This window comes from Cottoperca gobio, chromosome 1, assembly GCF_900634415.1.
Source record: "Cottoperca gobio chromosome 1, fCotGob3.1, whole genome shotgun sequence".
In the NCBI taxonomy this organism is placed as follows: domain Eukaryota; kingdom Metazoa; phylum Chordata; class Actinopteri; order Perciformes; family Bovichtidae; genus Cottoperca; species Cottoperca gobio.
This window is the reverse complement of record NC_041355.1, coordinates 24118680-24137453: the sequence shown is the minus strand read 5'-3', so window position 1 is coordinate 24137453 and position 18774 is coordinate 24118680. Positions and strand designations below refer to the sequence as shown.

The 18774-nt window shown below is 39.8% G+C and overlaps 1 long non-coding RNA gene across 1 annotated transcript; it reads right to left on the bottom strand.

The window, feature by feature from the left end:
• Nucleotides 1-1881: 1881 nt before the first annotated feature.
• Nucleotides 1882-7694, bottom strand: LOC115014385 (uncharacterized). Its single transcript, XR_003832898.1, has 4 exons — nt 7443-7694; nt 6166-6245; nt 2863-2952; nt 1882-2575 (listed from the first exon to the last, which is right to left on the bottom strand). It is a non-coding gene; the product is annotated as an uncharacterized LOC115014385 (long non-coding RNA).
• Nucleotides 7695-18774: the final 11080 nt, after the last annotated feature.

The window sequence follows — 18774 nt, the reverse complement described above, 5'->3', positions numbered from 1 at the left end:
AACAATTGGATTCAGGGTTCACGACCGCCTCTGGTTGATGCTCCAGGTTGTTCTCTCCCACTCATTTCAACCTATTGTTTACGTATGTCCATCTCAACAAATGCAAAATCAGGCAGCCCATAATCCCCTGAGTTTTGGTTCATATCTTGCAATTGGGTCAGATTGTTTTCTTACTACAATCAAACCGCACCAGGGTTTGCTTGGAATCTAACTCTTGTGCAGACAAATACAACCGCTCCGATACCACTTGTGAAATTGGTCCCAGATTGGTTGCTGTGGTCTGCACTAGAGTATGCTGCTTTCATAACTGCCAAAACATCACCAGAGTTCGATTAAAACAGACTAGATGTTAGCTTGTGAAAGCACCTTATATGCAATACACTTTGACTGCATTACGTAGCGTTGCTTCATTTGGCCTGCTAACAGTGAAGACCCACTGAACAATATACCAAGTGAGAAGTTTGCAGCAATTGATTTCAGAAAAAAGTAAAAAAATGATTCCAAATGAGCGAAAACATCATTATTCTGAACTCTGGGATTGCTCTTTTGCAGGACTCTTGTCTTTAATATTTCAGCTACAGACAAATATGAAGTGATGCTTTTGACACAAAGTCACAACATTGTTTAAGTAAGTTGGTTGGACTACCAAACAGACAATCTGGGTATATGCCCCAAGGGCCCAGAACCTTGGGAGGACCTTCAGGCTCCAGGTTCACTGTGTATAACTTAGTTGATGATAATCTAATAAAATGCAGATATGTGGGTTATTCCAGCCCTTGTTCCTAAATGTATGTAATGCTATCTAGCAAGCAAGCTATGTGTGACTAGCAAACAGCTGCATGGCAGTGTTATCAGATTGTTATGCTTCCAGATGTGCTGGTCAGACAGAAGAAACAGTCAAATTAAAGAAGGTGGAGTCTGTCGCTCTGAGGAGTGACTGTGATACAATTAGGATGGTGGTGTATCCTGGCAGTGTGCTACCACATAAAGAAACAAATATGTTCTTGTGTTGTCTCTAGTAGTCTAGTAGTATTTCCAGAGCGATCTGCCATGCACTGTTCCTCTTAATCAAGTCCCTGTTGCTTGTTAAGGTTATATCGTAGAGAATTGGGGAAGCCTTTGACCATGACGATCAGCTTTCCCTCCATTAAGTTATTTTTTGTAGTTGAACAGAGTCAAGTTCCCAACTTCTTTATGTTGCGCAATTGTGCAACTTTTTAGTCTTTGAGTAGTTTGAGCAGTGGACAGTGCCACTGGCATCCTGTTGAAACTCAAGTATTGTAGTCCATACGACTAAATGGTGTCAAGATACTGCCGGTGTACTGCCCTCAATTACAGTGGTTAATCTTTTTTTGATGAGGTTTGATCATTCTGTTGAAATGAAGCGTTTATATTTCAAAGCTGCATGCTAAGATGATTTTGGTATCAACTCTGCGTTCATCTTCATTGTAGCTGTGTGTGTTCAATCTTCCAGGTTGCAGGACAGAATTTGCACTGAGCTATGAGGTGATCTATCTTGTTCCATTGCATGGTGTATAAGGGTCATTTTACATACTGGTGGTTGGAGTTTTGTAAATTAGCAACATCAATGAAATGTCTAGCAATGTAGCAATACAATAATAATTAGATTTTTTTTATAATTGAGGAAATAAAGATTTATTTGAAAGTTTTGCAAAGTGCGGATGTAACGTACTGAGTACCGATTGAATTCACATTTCAGATTTAAAAAAGGGACCTGGCTCTGACTTTAACAGCTTGAGGGAGACATACTAGAAGTAGCCTGTAACCTCAGACCTACGGTCAGGGCAGCTAGAATGCTAATATTAACCTTAACCCCAGGGAACAGGAAATGACACGGGCCAGACGAGATCAGGAGGTCCGTCAAGATAAAAGTACCTTCTGCCTCTGGGTTCACTGGCAGCAGGAAAGGTCCAACAGACAGGAAGTCCTGCTAACACTGACCTCCTGGTTAGGAGCTGTGATGTGACAGCACCCGATAGCGTGCAAAACAGTATCACGTTGCAGACTAGCTTTCAGCTACTCTTTCTTGCTCTTTCCCTCTCTCTATATCTTCCTCCCCGCAGAATTAGCAAGATTGTTATTTTTTTAGATAAATATTAATAACAATTAGAAAAAAAAAGAGTTTTATTACTGTACAGCTTTTGTATAAGAACAGACGGTAAGGTGTTACAGTGTTTTTGTTTGACCTCAACTGTGCTGTGTGTAATCATTTTATGCATTTATAATCATATTTATTAAATGGAAAGACGTCTGTTAACTGTGCTCTCATTTTCTTACAATATTTGTAAAGAAATACTATGTATTTGAGGAAGTAATATTCAACCTATAAAGAAAACAAAACAAGCATGTGTTTCAGAGTTTTCTTCCACACACACACACACACACACACACACACATATATTTATTTACATGTATTTTGGCATTTGCAAACATGTAACAAAATAATGTATCCATGTTGTGTTTTTGAGGGAAAGTGTGTTTGTGTGTGCGTGGGTGTGTATGTATGTGTGTGAACAATAACAATGTGGTTTTCTCCTGAGGGGCTCTACCAAGCCTGAAAAAATAAAATATTAATGATCAATCACTGCTTTGGGACTACAGACAGACAGACAGACAGACTTGGTATTTTTATAGTATATTTGCGAGGAGTCACAGATTGTATTCATTTTGATCATCAACATTATAGTTCACTCCTATAACTCCAATAAGATTAAGCCAGGGCCCTTAGGCAAGTGCTCAAACACAAACACATACATACACACACACACACACACACACACACACACACATACACACACACACACACACACACACACTGAAATAAGACAGAGTGGAGCTCACCTATCACCACCATTATCACCCCTTCTCCGCTGTCCCCTTTGGGGAACGGACCGGTCCCTTGTCACCGACTGACATCTCTCCCATGGGTCTCTAATGGTATACACGCACGCACGCACGCACGCACACGCACACACACACACACACACACACACACACACACACACACACACACACACATATATTTATTTACATGTATTTTGGCATTTGCAAACATGTAACAAAATAATAGGAGCTCGAAGGCTCACTCAGCGCTTTGGGCTTTCAACTGCATATTATTGTTCTGCTCAGGTGATGATATCTGTGCCAGCTCTTTTGCTAAAGCGATCCATGACATGTGATTGAATTACCAGAGACACATCGGAAGCAGACCTCAGAGCTTAGGCTAAAAGGTTTGTACAATGTTTTCAGAGAATTAACAGTGTACTAATAAGTAACCTTTTCTGTCCGAACACCCAAAGGCTTTTCAAATAGTACATAAACATTATGCTTGCCTGGAACAATCAAGTAATCCTTTGTTTGTAATTACAACTACTGCTCATTGCTGAGAAAGAACTCTGAAATGAAGATTTCCATGCAATCTTGTGTGGACTTGTAAAATCACTGTCCAAGGATGACAACACAGCTTCAAAATCTGATTCAGGCTTCCATACGTGAACGCTAAAGAGAAGAGTAAATGTAAATGACTTGCAATTTATTTTGACAATTGGAATCCTGGTGCTGCATCTTGGACAGGCGGTTGCCATTGTTATGTCATGTACAGTATGTTACTTGTTTTGAGTGAAATCATCCTCTAGATTACCTTCTCAGTGATTATCTTGACTACATTTCAATCTGTACTATTGCTGTACTTCTCCAGTGTTACAATACTGTAACTAGTACATGCTTAATGTCAGGATACTCCATTTCTGGCCATGTTTGAACGTCCACAACTACGATATGGAAGGCAAATGCCAGAATGCCAAAAGCATCAGTAGATTACTTTTAGGTGGCTTTCCAAACTAGGCTGATGTTACAATATATGTAAGACAGTAATAAATACTATTGGACAAGACGGACAAGCCCTTGACCCCTTATCTTTTCTCTTGGCTTTAATTATTTCACCCAGGAGAGGGGCAGAATTGGCGTCTCCAATATGCTGGAGGTAACAAAATCATGTCCCTCTCCTCAAAGATTAAACAATATATAGAGTATGTCTATTATGTCCATATCCCTGCCCGTGAATGTTAAGTACATGCACTTATCCACATTCCATGTTTTGTTCTTCATAATATGGCCTAAATGCTCACATTGCTTTTTTTATATGGCTATGATAACATGTTAATGCTAGGTGTAAATGGAGTCTTAATCTGCTGTTTTTCCCAGCATTGTAGCCCAATCAATGTTATTGTTGACCCGATGACTTTTCCTCTGGCACCACCATCAGTTTGAAATTTCCACTTGCACACATAAAGACTCTAATGAGCATTTATTGCCATGTAATTTGCAGAGCACATTCGTGTTCAAACACAGTTCCTCTTGCTGCTAAAATCATCTGTAACGCTCATGATTTTGAGCTCCCTCGCGCACAAATCTAATCCCGCTCTTACAAATACTTAGCTGTGCACTCGCAAAAGTCGACGTGCAGACTTACTAAAGCTCAAATTTGTGTTGTGCTTTCTCAAATCTTTTGTCGTCCGTAGCTTCCATAGCGTTTAACAACCCCACAGGTTGTGTGCGTAATGGATACCTTACTATGGCCACCTCTCGTTTAATTGTAGTGCTTATCTGTTTGTCTCCAAATGTTAAATCGTTAAGAACAAAACTATTCATACAGTTGGAACCTACCACAAAGATTAGTCCCATTTACATTAAATTGTTATTGTAGGAACCTAGAAAAATATAATCTAAAAAAAAGTATGAATGTTCGCACAAAGCAGACCTTTTATGAGCTATTCTAGTATTTTTCTCTAAATTATTCATAGAAAACTTACTTGGGAGAAACTTAAGCAACCTAACACTAATTTGACTGGAATAAAAATAAAGTTCTGTGCTCTCTTTCCCTCCTCTGCCGAGGGTAGTTTAGACCATTTTGTAGAGCAGAAATGATAATCTCAAAAATAGGGATGAGAAAGTGAGTCATTAAAGATGAAGATGTTAATTTCTGCATGGATATAACCTTATCAAGATTCAGTGCAGAATATAATGATGCTAAAGTGAGTGATAAAGTGCAGAAAGAATAGAAGTAATTATAGCTGGCTCTTTTACTCTTATTTATGCGGTTCTTAAAATAGCTCTGGTTTGGAGTAGCAGTCGTGATAATGATGATGATGGCCACAGCAAGAGCTAAACTAACACAGACTGATAGTTCCACTGATTCATATCGATGCTGCCACTGTCCAGTACTCAGTGGAGGTATTCAGGGAACATACAGTATATCATCTGAATAGCGGTGAGGAAGATGACGAAGATGATGAGGGCGTTAGTCATGGGAAAGAGTCATCATAGTTCACATGATGCACACATCCAAAGGCCTCTATTGTCCTTAACAAAAGAGAAGAGGGAGAGGCCACAGGGCAGTGTCATTACTGATGCTGCTGTGGCTGACAAGTCAGACAGGGTGGTCTGGAAGGGAGCGGGGGGGGGCTGTTGACGGACTCTTTAATCGTTCTTAGCCAGAAGATGCTTGGGCGCCCAGGGGAGAGAGAAGATTACCAAGAGATCAATTCCAAAACAGGGTTGGCTCTGCTGACATCTCAAGGTAGTGTATACTGCAGTGCCCCGGTGGGACACGGCTGCCAATACAGCCTGGTATTACTGTGGATTTAGTGTGAAGGAGACTCAGAGAGAGTAAACGGGAGGCTTTTGGTAGAAGTAAATAGCAGGAGGATTACATAAAATGCTACGCTGTTAACAGGGGTGGGACTATACAACGGCTAAATTACAGCTGCACCAGGCAGGAGTTTTTCGGGAAATAAAGGTGTTATCAAGGTGAGGGCTGCGACGGAAAATAAACGAGGAATAATGGAGATATCAGGTTATATCAAATCTTATTAGTGCTCAAGAAGTAAGGAATTAACTGGAGAGCAGATGAAATGAGCCAGAAAGCACTCTGCTGTCTCTCCAAGTCTACACTGTCAAAATTCATTATGACAAAAAAAACATATAAAAAAACATCAATATGTTTAAAAATACACATATCAAAAATCTAATGTTGTACATGTGCCGGATTATTTATGCAGTTAGGTGCTCAAAGATCTTCTTTTTTTAGCGGCCCCCCCTGGGGATAAGCGGTGGTAATAACAGGTGCGTGTGTTTTGATCTCACCTCCCAAAGATCCAAACGTTGTCGCCTTTCCTGCTGTAGTTGCCACAGGCAAGACAACACAAGCTCTTGACAGAGGACACCTAACACGGAAATTAAAGACAAGACAAAGAAAGAAAAGAAAACATTTTGCAAACACACTGGAGATAAATAGACCAAGGAAGAATAAATAAATAAAAACAAGGATTACAATAACAACTATTTGAACATATCATAAATCATTTACGTAGTCCTGCACTCCATCAAGGAAAGTTATTTAGGATCAGACATGAGGAGTGAGGCTGTTCCATAGAACTGGGCCTCTGTTGCTAATTGAAAACAGTCCAATGTTAGTTCTGTAGAATATAGAACTGAGTATAGAAGATCAACAGATCTGGTGTGACAGTGGAGCTGAGACTTAGTTACACAGAAACTGTGAAAGAACATTGGAAGTTTGACTTACGAAAGTACCTATTTGAAGTTTATTGATGTTAATATTTAAAACCACCAGGGTTTTAAATAATGGGCTGAGTAACCATTTAAATCATTTCGTATGTGCTGTATGCCTGTACAACCCGTTCTTCTACAAAATAACGTTCCCTTACAAATATACTGCATTCTCAAAATGTTTTCCTGCAATGGTGAAAGGATTGTATTTATACACTGTAGCGCTTTTCCAATCTTTGCGATCACAACACATGTCAGCATTCACCAATATTAATACAGAGTCTGTGGCTACCATCCTAGGTGCACATCAACTCGTCCCACACTCCTGATCCACAGCCGCCCCAAATACAGCTGTGGTGATACACATGGTTATCGTTGTACATTGAAACAAAACGTTAAATTAAGGACATAAATTAAAACACGTCAACATTGACATTTGCTTTTTAAGTTGAGCACCAAAAACATTGTTGGTTTGGAATTATATGAAATAACCTCCCACTGCATATATTAACAGGGGGACATAATGCATTATTTCTGTTCTGTAAAATAAGAAAAATCTAAATACAATTACAATACATTTGTCAGCAAAATGTCTTCTTGTCTTATCTCTTACCTATTGCATGGTGGAGGGACCGCTGGCAAATTGCTGCCGCGCCTTCACCGAGTTCTGTTTGTTTGTTCTATTTGTTTTGTTTTTTTGTTTTTTCGCTTGCTGTAACCTGTGTGCTCTGCTGCTTAAGCATCTCTACATGCTGGTCATGTGTTTGTAAGAACATCACAGTCAATTGCGGCAGTCGTCATTTCGGTGTCCACACTTGGTAGCATGGAGCTAACCTCGCAGGTAAGGGGCTCACCTGTACGGGACTGGCAGGTCTCCTCTGTGCTCTCTGCGGCTGGATACTCCGATCTTGCGCGCCTTGCTACAGACGCCTGACCGAGGCTGTCCTGCTGACTATCCTGCCTGCTCTATCGCTAACACGAAGGCTGCCCCGTCACAGAGGACTGTCTGTGCCCACCGTCTAACCGGCTGACCTGCTGCTGGGCCCGGGTCTCCCCGCCTGGGTGTAGCCTGCAGTCTGTGGCTACAGCTAACACACTTGCCCCCTCTGTCATGCTGGTTTTGACATCACCTGGATTATGAAACTGGATTATGAAACTGCTGGGTTACACTGTTTCTCATCCTCTACACCACCATGGGATCATCAAACTCTTCATATGGATTGCTCTGTGTTTCATGTCCACTATATGTCTGGTTAGGGTTGTCTGCTCTACCTTTTATTGTTTTGCTGTTTTTATCTCCCGTATTTTTTGTAAGGTGTCCTTGGGTGCCTTGAAAGATGCCTCCAAATAAAATGTATTATTGTTATTATTATTATTATTATTATTATTATTATTATTATTATTATTATTATTATTATTGTATTGTTTTACTCTAAGCAATGTTAAACATTTGGTGTATTGTATTATGGGAATTGCATTTATAAAAACAAAACAAATGGAGACGTATTATGTATTAGACTAGTGGTTCTTAACCTTATTGGAGGTACTGAACCATGCAAGCTTCATCAGTGCATTCACCGAACCCTTCGTAATTGGAAAAATAAAATAGGATTTCTTCAAAACATAGGTATATATTTTATTAGTGCACAAAATGAATTATGCATCATGCATGCATCATGCAGTTGCACACAAAATCACTGTGTTCAAAGAACAAAACCAACAAAACATGAATTTCACACAAAAACATAACTCAATGAATATTTACTGCAAATCAATGTGACTTTTGCTGTTGCCTTTCAGAAATGCCACTCTCATATCATTTTCGCAACAATGTCTGTTCCTTTTCTTAGTTTTCATGTCTACCATGCTCGAAAAGGATTGCTCGCAAAGATACGTTGTAACAAACGGTGTGAGCATCTCAAGGGCTTTCTTAGCAATAAGAGGGTATGGTACGATTTGGTGACACCAAAACGTTGAGAGCGTTGTTGTTCTGAAGAGTTGCTGTTGAAGCTGGCTCTGCTGAAGGTCAATGATTTCGTCGAGGTATTCATTGTTGACATCTGCTGTCGCAACACCAAACGTGAACGTCTCTCACCCATGCTGGATATGACTCTCTGGTGGGGAAATATCCGTCGAGAGACTTAGCCAGCTCATCTAAGTGCATGGCAATTGCTTGCTTCAGCTCCCCAGGTACAGAAATGTCTCCAATTCCAGACACGTCTTCGATATTACTGACACAGTTGTCCAGCAGGGGAAAGTTTGCAAAGTTATCATTCTCTGTTCGTCGTTTCCATAAAGGTAGCTTTTTTTTAAACGCCTTCAGGTTTTCTTCCGCTTCGATGATGTTCACTCCACCGCCCTGCATCTGTCGATTGAGATGATTGAGAGCATCGAAAATATCGGCCGTGTACGCCAAAATGAGAATTAACTCAGAATTTTCAAAGCAATCTGCGTGACAATGTTGGTACTCTCGCAAAAACAGGGCTAATTCCAGACGCATGGCAAAAACACGATTCAGCACCTTTCCCCGGGATAACCACCGAACGTTAGAGTGGTGCAGAAGTACCTTCAATTCAGAGCCCATTTCCTTACACAGCCCTTTGAAGATGCGGTGCTTCATAGCACTATTTTGCACGTAGTTCACACATTCAACTACAATTTGTAATACTTCTGCCAGTTTTGGAGGCAAGGCTTTTGTTGCCAATGCATGCCTGTGCAGAACACAGTGCGTAACAATGATGTGTGGTGCATCGGATTTCACCAGTGTTCCAAAACCACTCACGGACCACTCTTTGAGAAAGAAAGACTGGTCTAGATGTATGAAACTCCACTCCTTTACAAACCTGTTAGTGAAAGTAGAGATATATGAAAAAACATTTTGTAATGCGTAGCTTATCCCAAACAAATCTAAATCTCTGTTCATAAGCCACAGTGAGGCTACAGCAGCTTTAACGTGGATATTTTGCTGATTGATTATGGTAGATGCACTTAAAATATAATGACCACTGTTTTATATTATCTCATTTCATTTCCCAATACATTGCTTAGGCCACCACTGATAATGATTCAGAGTCAATGACCCATGACGTCATGTTCAATTAAAAGCTGAGCTTAATGATGAGGACACGAGCACTGCAGGAACTCCACCCTAATTGCTTGAAGAGGAGAAATAGTGAGAAGGAAGGGCAGCAGGAGGACATGCTGGTACTTTAGCTCAGGGTTGTATGAGTGTTTGTGTGCGTGTGTGCGTGTGTGTGTGTGTGTGTGTGCATGTGTGTGTGCGGCGCTGTGCGGTGTGCAGACAATCTGACAGCTTGTTGCTTTTGCTCAAGCAAGTCTGTATGTGTTTGAATGAGCAGCACTTTTTGTTTACTAGTTAGGCCTCGTTTGGGGGAAAATGTAAGAACTAGAACAGGGGATAGTCGGTGTAACTGGGAAACATGTGGTGTCCCAAGTCTGGTTGCATTTAGTTGGTTTGCCTTCTCCAGCCCAGCTGCTCGCTCTCCTCTCTCTCTCTCTTTGTCTCTCTGGCTCCGTCCAGCTCCACGTCCCAGCCTCTCCCTGGACCCAGCCTACTGCAAGAGCAGAAGCAGGTCATTACCACGCTTTTTTACACGTTATTGCTGTCTGATCTCCAGCTGAGCCACTCTCATCTCATCCCCAGCAGCCGACGCCGTCACCACACCCACAGTCAGGTTTGTAGAACCTATGTATCAGTAATGGTTATATTAGAGCCGTATAATCAATATTTCTGTATTAACAATGGGTCAAAGGAGCTGTGAAAGAAAAATCCAGAGAGACGTATCACCCAACTCAGCAGTTTACCTGTTTTTGTGTCTTTAAGTTCATTCTTTTGGTTTTTCAGCTCACTTGTCTGTTTTGGTTCACTCTCACCACGACCCATCAGTGTTACACACTGTGATAAACCTACTGCACACTACCTGCCTAGCACCAAAGCAGACAGCTAGTTAGAAACTAGAAGCATTTTAATTGGAGCAGTTAAATACGAACCAGACATGTTTCTTAAGAGTTAGTAGAAAGCTAACCCAAGCTAAAAGAAGAGTAAATATTGAATTAACTTTCATCAGGTGGACACAAACACGACTCCAAATGAATGCTTAAGTTGCTCCATGTCTGCTGGATGTGCAATTAAGCCACATTTTGCTCACATGTTTGCCACATCAGTCTATAAGATGAGTTTAGTGTTGTGTTTACGTACTTTTGCACGGCTACAAAGTCATCAAAAAGATTAATTCATACCGTTTTAAGTCAAAGTCTCCAGGAAGTTAATATAAGACAGGCGGTTTGACATCAGGATGTGTTTTTTCTGCCTTTCTTTCATTTTTAAATGCTTTTAATGCATTATGCAAAACACTTTAAATTGCCTGTATGAAATGTACATTATAAATAAATGCCTTCCTGTTCTAGCCTGGATCTCGTCCCTATTTATCACAGCTCATGGGAACTATGCAGTGACCGATAGCAACTGGAAGACCAAGTTGCCACCTGTGATTCATAACATGTGGAAACGAGGCTAACGCAAATATGAATTATCTCACTTTGGAGTCACAAACGGACCCACTCACCATTATATATCTCTGGGCAGACCTCCAGTTCACCTGGCTTGCATGTCTTTGAACTATTGGGATAAGTCAGAGCAGCTGGAGAAAGCTATGGAAACATGCAAAGGACATTATGTAAATATTTCACAATGACAGTTCCACTGCGATTCCACTGAGGCTGATTCTGCTGCTGATTTGTTCATCCTGTCGATACTTTAAGATCCACACTTTCCGTTTCCTTCCCTTTCAAATGTGTTTGTATTGGCACTGGCATTTGATTTTGTAGTAGAGTAAAACCCCTCTTTGGTGTAACGTTTTATATATTTTGTATTTTATATAGGGCTGTCAAGCGATTAAAAAAAAGAATCTAATTAATTACAAGCTTTGTGATTAATTAATCTAAATTAATCGCATATATCAACATTAGCCGTGAGAAGCATTTCAAAGTATTCAAATGGATTTCGGAAGATGAGTGAATCAATGAGTAGCATTATAAACTGTCAACATGTCTTTTATTTCAATACTATTTCTCCAATATCTTGTTTGCTACAATTATCTTAGACAACACAGACCAACAGTTTGAACGCCTGATCGAGAGATGGCGAGACGGGTCGCTCACTTTAGCATCAGCGGCGGTGCTAGCTAGCTCCGAGCTGCTAAGTGCTTTACGTTGAGGTGATATATATATATTTATAAAATGGACATGTCAAATCAAGCAATCTGATTGGTTCTTAGCCGTATAATAATGATCGTATATCACGGGTAGAATTGTAGTTACTTTTCACAACAAGTCAGTATCCCTCCGCGTCTGAGAAAAAGCTACAGCTGTTAAATTACGTCCGTTAAGAAACAAACTTACAAAGCTTTACTCTGGAGGAGTGGATTGATCAGTGCCTATCTCCAGAGAAAAAAACCCTAAAAGTTCAACGTTGTCTGTCTAATATGTTCGCTAGTGCAGAAGGCAACGGAGGGACTATTTTATTTTGAACATCATTATTTAATAATAAAAACTATTTAAATTGGAGTGAGTATTTTTCTTTCATATTGCCACACTTGGTAACCGTTTTATAAAAGCAATAGCTCACTTCAGACCGTGATATATGCTCATTATATCACAGTTAAGGGGGTTGAACCACGCCCCTTAACTGTGATATAATGACCATATACCACGGCCTGTCTGTCTGTGATTAATTAATCGAAATTAACGCGCTAATTCGACAGTTTATATGAACCGATTAATCATTTTTTTCATATTGACCACTTTCATCATGATGGCCTATACATTTTATTTTATTTGATCTAATGCTACATAGGAATATACAACGCTTGTTTTGCTTTTTGCTTGTAGCGAAGCACTTTTACTGAATGCATTTTCCAAAGAGTTCCAAAAATCTAAGTAAGCTACCGGCCATCATTATCAGCTTTTGTTATCTTATCACAAACATTTATCGGTATACATGTTAGACAACAAGTAACAACATGCAGACATGCAAAACAAATATTAGAAATGATTTGGAAAAAGTGTCACCTACTGTTAAAAGATTCAAACTTTTAATTTTTATCACATTTTTTGTTGGTTGCTTGAGAGCAACACCACAAACATTGATATATTATGACCAGCAGGCATGGAGCAACATTAGCATTCCTTTGGAGTCGTGTTTCTGGCCACTTGGTGAAGTACAGCATTTACGGTCTTTTTATTTGACTCTTTAGCTACTAAATGTTCCACCAGCTGGTCGCTGACTGTGTCTGTGGTCTGAAGCTCGGCTAGTAGTGAACAGTGGGTTTATCAGAGCTTTTTAACTAAAAACAGCAAACAGCTTGATGAGAGCGGTGAGTGTGAACCAAAATAGTAAAGTTGCAGGCCGTGAAACCAAAACAATGAGCTGAAAGTTACTAAAACTCTCCTCAGAGGTAAACTGTAGACTGCTGATCCTGTTTGTTACACGTCAGTTTTGCACTTTTTAGGTTTTACAGGCTACATACAGAATAAATACTTGACTGTTTTTGACAAGATTATTGTAACATGTCCAGATTGGTCACAACTCCTCACACTTGGACACTGGTTTTATTCAACTTACTAGTCACAGGGAGAACGACACAGAGAGCAGCACTATAACTTATGTTACTCTGGAGGAGTTTTGATTTGAGTCTGAAAAATAGAAAGCAATTTCATTTTGATTTCTGCTGGAGTTTAAAAACAGCACTATATTTTTAGTGCTTTTTATGATTGATACCAGCCTCAACAAGTAAGTTTCACTCAGAATCTAACACACAGTATTCAAAATAAGGCAACATACATTATAAACAAAAACTAGACTGTGTTAGTCACACAGAAGATGTTTACAGAGCCCTTTAAGCTGCGCAGAGCAGGGAGGACGAGCCTTTGTTTACGGTAAAAAGAGTTATAGAGAAAGGCCGCAGTTAATAAGCCAGCCCTCCACTCTCACTGTCCCCCGAGGAAACAGAGCACGGGGAGGAAAGATAGAGCTGGAGCCCGGGCGTCCACCGAGGGAATGTCATTTTGCTCTCCTGGGCAATTTGCATGCTCTAATATTAATTGCTATTGGAAATGCTTGATTTGATTAAGGGGGGAGTCCCAGCGGGGTCTCTCTCTCTCTCTGCAGCTGAAGAGAAGGGAGTGGCGCCTTTGCTCCTAACCTTGTTATGTTGAAAGGCAACTCGTACTGAGTCAATGAAGCACACAACAGACACCACTTCACTCTCTAGAGCATGTTTACACATCTCTACATGTTTTTTTTTTCCACAGATCGGTGACACAATAGCTGCTGCGTATGAAATATTTATAGAAAAGCCTTTGCTCATTTTTTGGTAAAACACACAATACAATCACTCAGAACACTCAAGCATACACGTGTTGAATAAATTATTTGCATCCACTGAATTCCATTAGAACTTTCATCGGATTACAATATTGAAGCTCTGCACAGACACACACAACACATTTAGCATTCAGACAAGGCTGAGGAATTGATCACAGCGTTTGATGTGAAAATGCAGAATCAGCCGTGTATTTGCATTCTGCTGATCACTCCTTAATTCATAGCAGAGGTTTTCTGTACATGTTTTCCTTTTGGGTATGCACTAGGCAGCTCAAAGGGATCTTTTGTTTTGACTGCAAAGGGCGTATTTGTCCCTTGGCCTTAACATAAATTGCGACTGACAATAAAATATAGCCTACAGGAGAATTTAGCAATGACTGCGAATGAGAAGAAACACAGCTATTGTATTACCATAGGCTCATTTACATAACTGTGCATCTGTGCAGAAATACACGAGTATACAGTACATGTCCTAGAGTGCGACTCAGGGTCGTATATATATATATAAATATATAAATATATATATATATATATAGATATATATATATATATCAATATATAAATATATAAATATATAAATATATATAAATATACATATATATAAATATATATATATATATATCAATATATCAATATATAAATATATATAAATATATATATATATATACATACGATTAAACAAACTGGATTCACCATGACATTCAGACCAAAAACGTTCTCTTTGTCTCTTTTCGGTTGTGATTTACGGTACCCAGGATTCCAAGCAGGCTTATCTTAATGGTCGTCTTCCAATGAAACTCCCGGACAGTGAGTTCAATCTCAAGCTTATTGGACTTACTTGGCAAATTATTGGAGTGCACAGAACAGCAGCTGATTATTTTATAATTCCTCTGAGGCTTCCACTATTAACATGCACACACAGGCACAACAGTCTTTAACTTGATACACTCAAGGCAGCCTGTGTTTTTTTTCCATGTGGACGTGATTGGTGATGCAAACAATGCAAATACTTACTGAGACGGGCAGTGTTTCATTAAAATTCCCATCAGAGGTGCAGACAGTCTTATCTGGGTTTGAGAATGAGTTGTGGAAGATGAGGATATCATCTCTGAGTCCTATTTGTGAGGCGCTATTACACAGTGTGGATGTTTAATAGCAGCCACAGAAGGAGATTATTCTGACACTGATCCAGTATTGGGACTGTTTGAAATGTGCCAGATTTGACTATGTATGGTATTTATTCCATATTATGTATTACATTTAATAAGTCAAAAAGTCCAAATAAAGAGAATCATTTGGGAGTGTCACTAAAGGCAATTTATTTCTTGATATCATCCGACTAATTTTACAACTTTTCTTGTAAATATGAAATAGATTTGAAAGAATTTGTAATTAATTGGAGCCAAGTGAAAAAATGTAAATGTGTAATGCTTGCTTATTAAAAAAACAACCAAAAGGGGCACAGTCTCCTGATGAGGACAGATTGTATGCCTTCTCCCTGTGGGCAGATTGTAAAATACTGACACTACGGTACCATGTCTAACAGTCACATAATACCTGATGTTCATGCTGTTAGAAATATGAACCTGAGCGATACCGTTGCCTTGTAAAGCCCAGTATACTGACAGTGTGAGTAAAGGGTGTTACATTCAATGCATCCGTCCATACTAAGATGCATTAGGTGGATGCTGTGTGTCACTGTCCTGTCGTGTCACATCAATCATCATTATGGAGCTGTAAACATGACTCATGGTTTAGTGTTTGTGTAATATTCCTACAGTTGACCTTTATTAACTCTTCTGTTTTAGCAAACCTGGGGATTTGTTCATAGCCTGTCTGGTCATGTGACTGCTCGAGTTTCTTGACAAAAATAAGGACAGGTTGTAATATTCTAGATGAACAGGTTTATCATTAACACAGGTGATGCAGTAATGTATGCTAGAGAGCAATACTTTACTAATGTTTGCTTACATAAGCTAAGCTGGAGCAGTAAAGCCACTAAGTACTAAGCTGAGCAGTGTGTTTGCTTATGAACGGAATTTTCAATTTTGAGAAACAAAATTTGTCAGTTCTGCTTTCATAAGTTACATATTCTCATGTATCTACAGTATCTCCCATAATGTTCTTCTGTCTGATTCAGTCTTCAACCTTAACAAATGTTCTTCACATAAATACATTGTATCAGTCTATGTTTGCAGAGTCACTGTCCTCCTCTATTATTCAGTTTTGAATATTGTCAACTTTTATAACCCAATATGTTATCAGTGGATGATACGTTTAATCAGGCTAAACAAAACAAAATGCATTTTATGTCATTTGTGTAAGTATCCTGTCATTTCACATCACATTAACTAACTGTGTGGAGCTTCAAACAGGACTTACACTTTCCCCCAGTCGCACAGTTTCACCTGCATCAGCCACAGCTTGAGACGTTGCATGCAGAGATTTGACAAGCAGTATAGTTTTCCCTCAACAGGGGGAGATGTGGCTCTGTCATGTTCGGCTCAGTCCTGTGTCAGTGAAAGGTACACCTTGCCTCGGCGCCTCGGCTCCCAGACAGTGACAAGCGCTGCCATCCCGGCACACAACCCGCAGGCTGCTTATGTGGTTTGAACTTTCAGTTTTTATGTTATTTAATAGGATTTTAATAGCAATGTGTCACTCCCTGCAGGCTTTCACTTCCACTGACTGAGTGCATACGTATGCTGGGAGCTGGCAGGGAGTTCATCATGGTTGTCTAAACAGGGAAAAGCAGATTCTGCGTGGATTCTCAAAAGCCTAGGTTGCATTGAAACAGCATGGAGGACTTCAACATTGATATGCATCTGCTTTAAGTTGGCCAGCATTAGCCTGAGTATCCAACATGTAAAGATACTAAACTTACACACATCATGATATGCTTAGTCACAGGTCAAAGGAAAACAGCAATTGTTTGCTGTAGCTGTTAGCAACACATTAACGTTTCAGCATGTTAGCTGAATATGTTTGTAATCTTACAAATGTCTTTGTAAGAGCCACAGTGGCCACATGAATGGAAAGCATCAATTGTTATAAAATCCAGCTCAGTGACTTATTTCATATCTCCATCTTGTCAAAATGTAATTTTCTCTTTGTATATTCACCAACGTGTCACCTTAGTAGCACTTTCTCTCCCATCTAAGGTAGCTTCTAAAGCTGTATGCATACACTGCATCTGAGGTGACATTTATTTGCATTCATGGCTACACTATTGGTCTTGTCATGCCTCTTCTTTCTTCTCTCACTTTGACTGAACCATGGGCACAAACGCTGTAGCCCATACCAACTGGTGCAGATATTTACTTCATTGGAAACCTGTTTTAGCATCAAATAATCATCCCCCTGCTGGCATGAAAGATTCAGTAGCTCTGAAATGTTTGTTGCTTGCTACTTCCCAGTGGACCACAGCATTAGTATTAACTGGTCATCGAAACTTGTTGAAGAGTACTGCAGCTGACAATAGGACTTCACAGCAGCTGTAACCACACCCAACAGTGACTCACCCTGGAGAATTACCTCACTGCAGCGAGGTGGGAAGTTAGTGAGCATTCAGACTGAACACAGGTAGATGATCCAGGAAGTCCAGTTAAGGATCTGCAAAGTTATGACGGGGGCAAATATTTAATCTTTCGTCACCTCACAAAGTAATCTATATCAGGAATGTGTTGCGTTGCGGTAAACGTTGAGAAAACTTTTTTTTCTTTTTTTTCATCCGGATCCTCTGCGTTGGCACCCCCGCTGTGCCGGAAGACTGGTTTCATTAAAAAATAACATCTTCAGCCGGCTAAGTTGTTAAATGGAAATGGAACGTGCAAACTTAGAGCATAGACAAGTCAAGTCAATTTGAGTTATAGTGCTTGATATCACAAATCAGAACTTTTGGTTTCGGATGCATTTCCTCTCCAGTCCTCTCGTTTCCCACACAGCTTTCCTTTTGACTCAATTATACTTTATACAATGGATACTACCGGTCCTTGATTGTGATTGGCTGAGCCGCCTTCAAACTCGTTGAGAAATACTCTATAAACATACAGCTGTGACCTGATTACTATAGTATCACTTTGCCATTTAGTCGCCTAAAAAACAAACAAACCCAAATGCAGGCAAATATAACAAAGACAGCTGCAGAGATTTGTGTCCGAGCTGCAGGGAACTCACTTCCTTTCGCTTTGTTGGAGAAATAACGCTACCTGTTGATAACGTTATCAAGCGGCTGACGATCTAAGGAGAGTTAACATGCTTTAACAGTATTTCAACAATTGCGCAATTGATGAGGATATCCAGATACATGTTAGTAATCTCCCATCTTTAGTTTAGCTCCAATGCGTCTGTGTGTTGCTCGGCAGCCATTATGCTATGTTGCTGAAGAACAACATTGCTTGGCGGAAGAATTCTTATTTGCTATCAATAAATGATTTAATTTGTTGTTGCTGTGTGTCAGCTGTTGTTAAATCACTCTCGTGGCTAATTGCTTGAATATACAATTGACTGTATGTAGCGGGACCGTTTACGTACTGTTGGTTAGTTTGAACTTCCGGATTCCAGAAAGTAAAACAAATATAAAAATAATTCCTTGATTCTTGTTCTGGTTCTAGTGCTTTGGCTAAGCCTCACTGTGGCTGTATTTGCCTTCAGTGTAACGGTGGCACTTTTAAAATTGTCTAATTGTTTCGGCCTGTCTTCATCTTTCTAACATTTGAAAATGTTTTGAGTAGAAACAAGAGAAAAGGACGGAGGTCTGGACTGGGGAGAGTTCTTTGTCA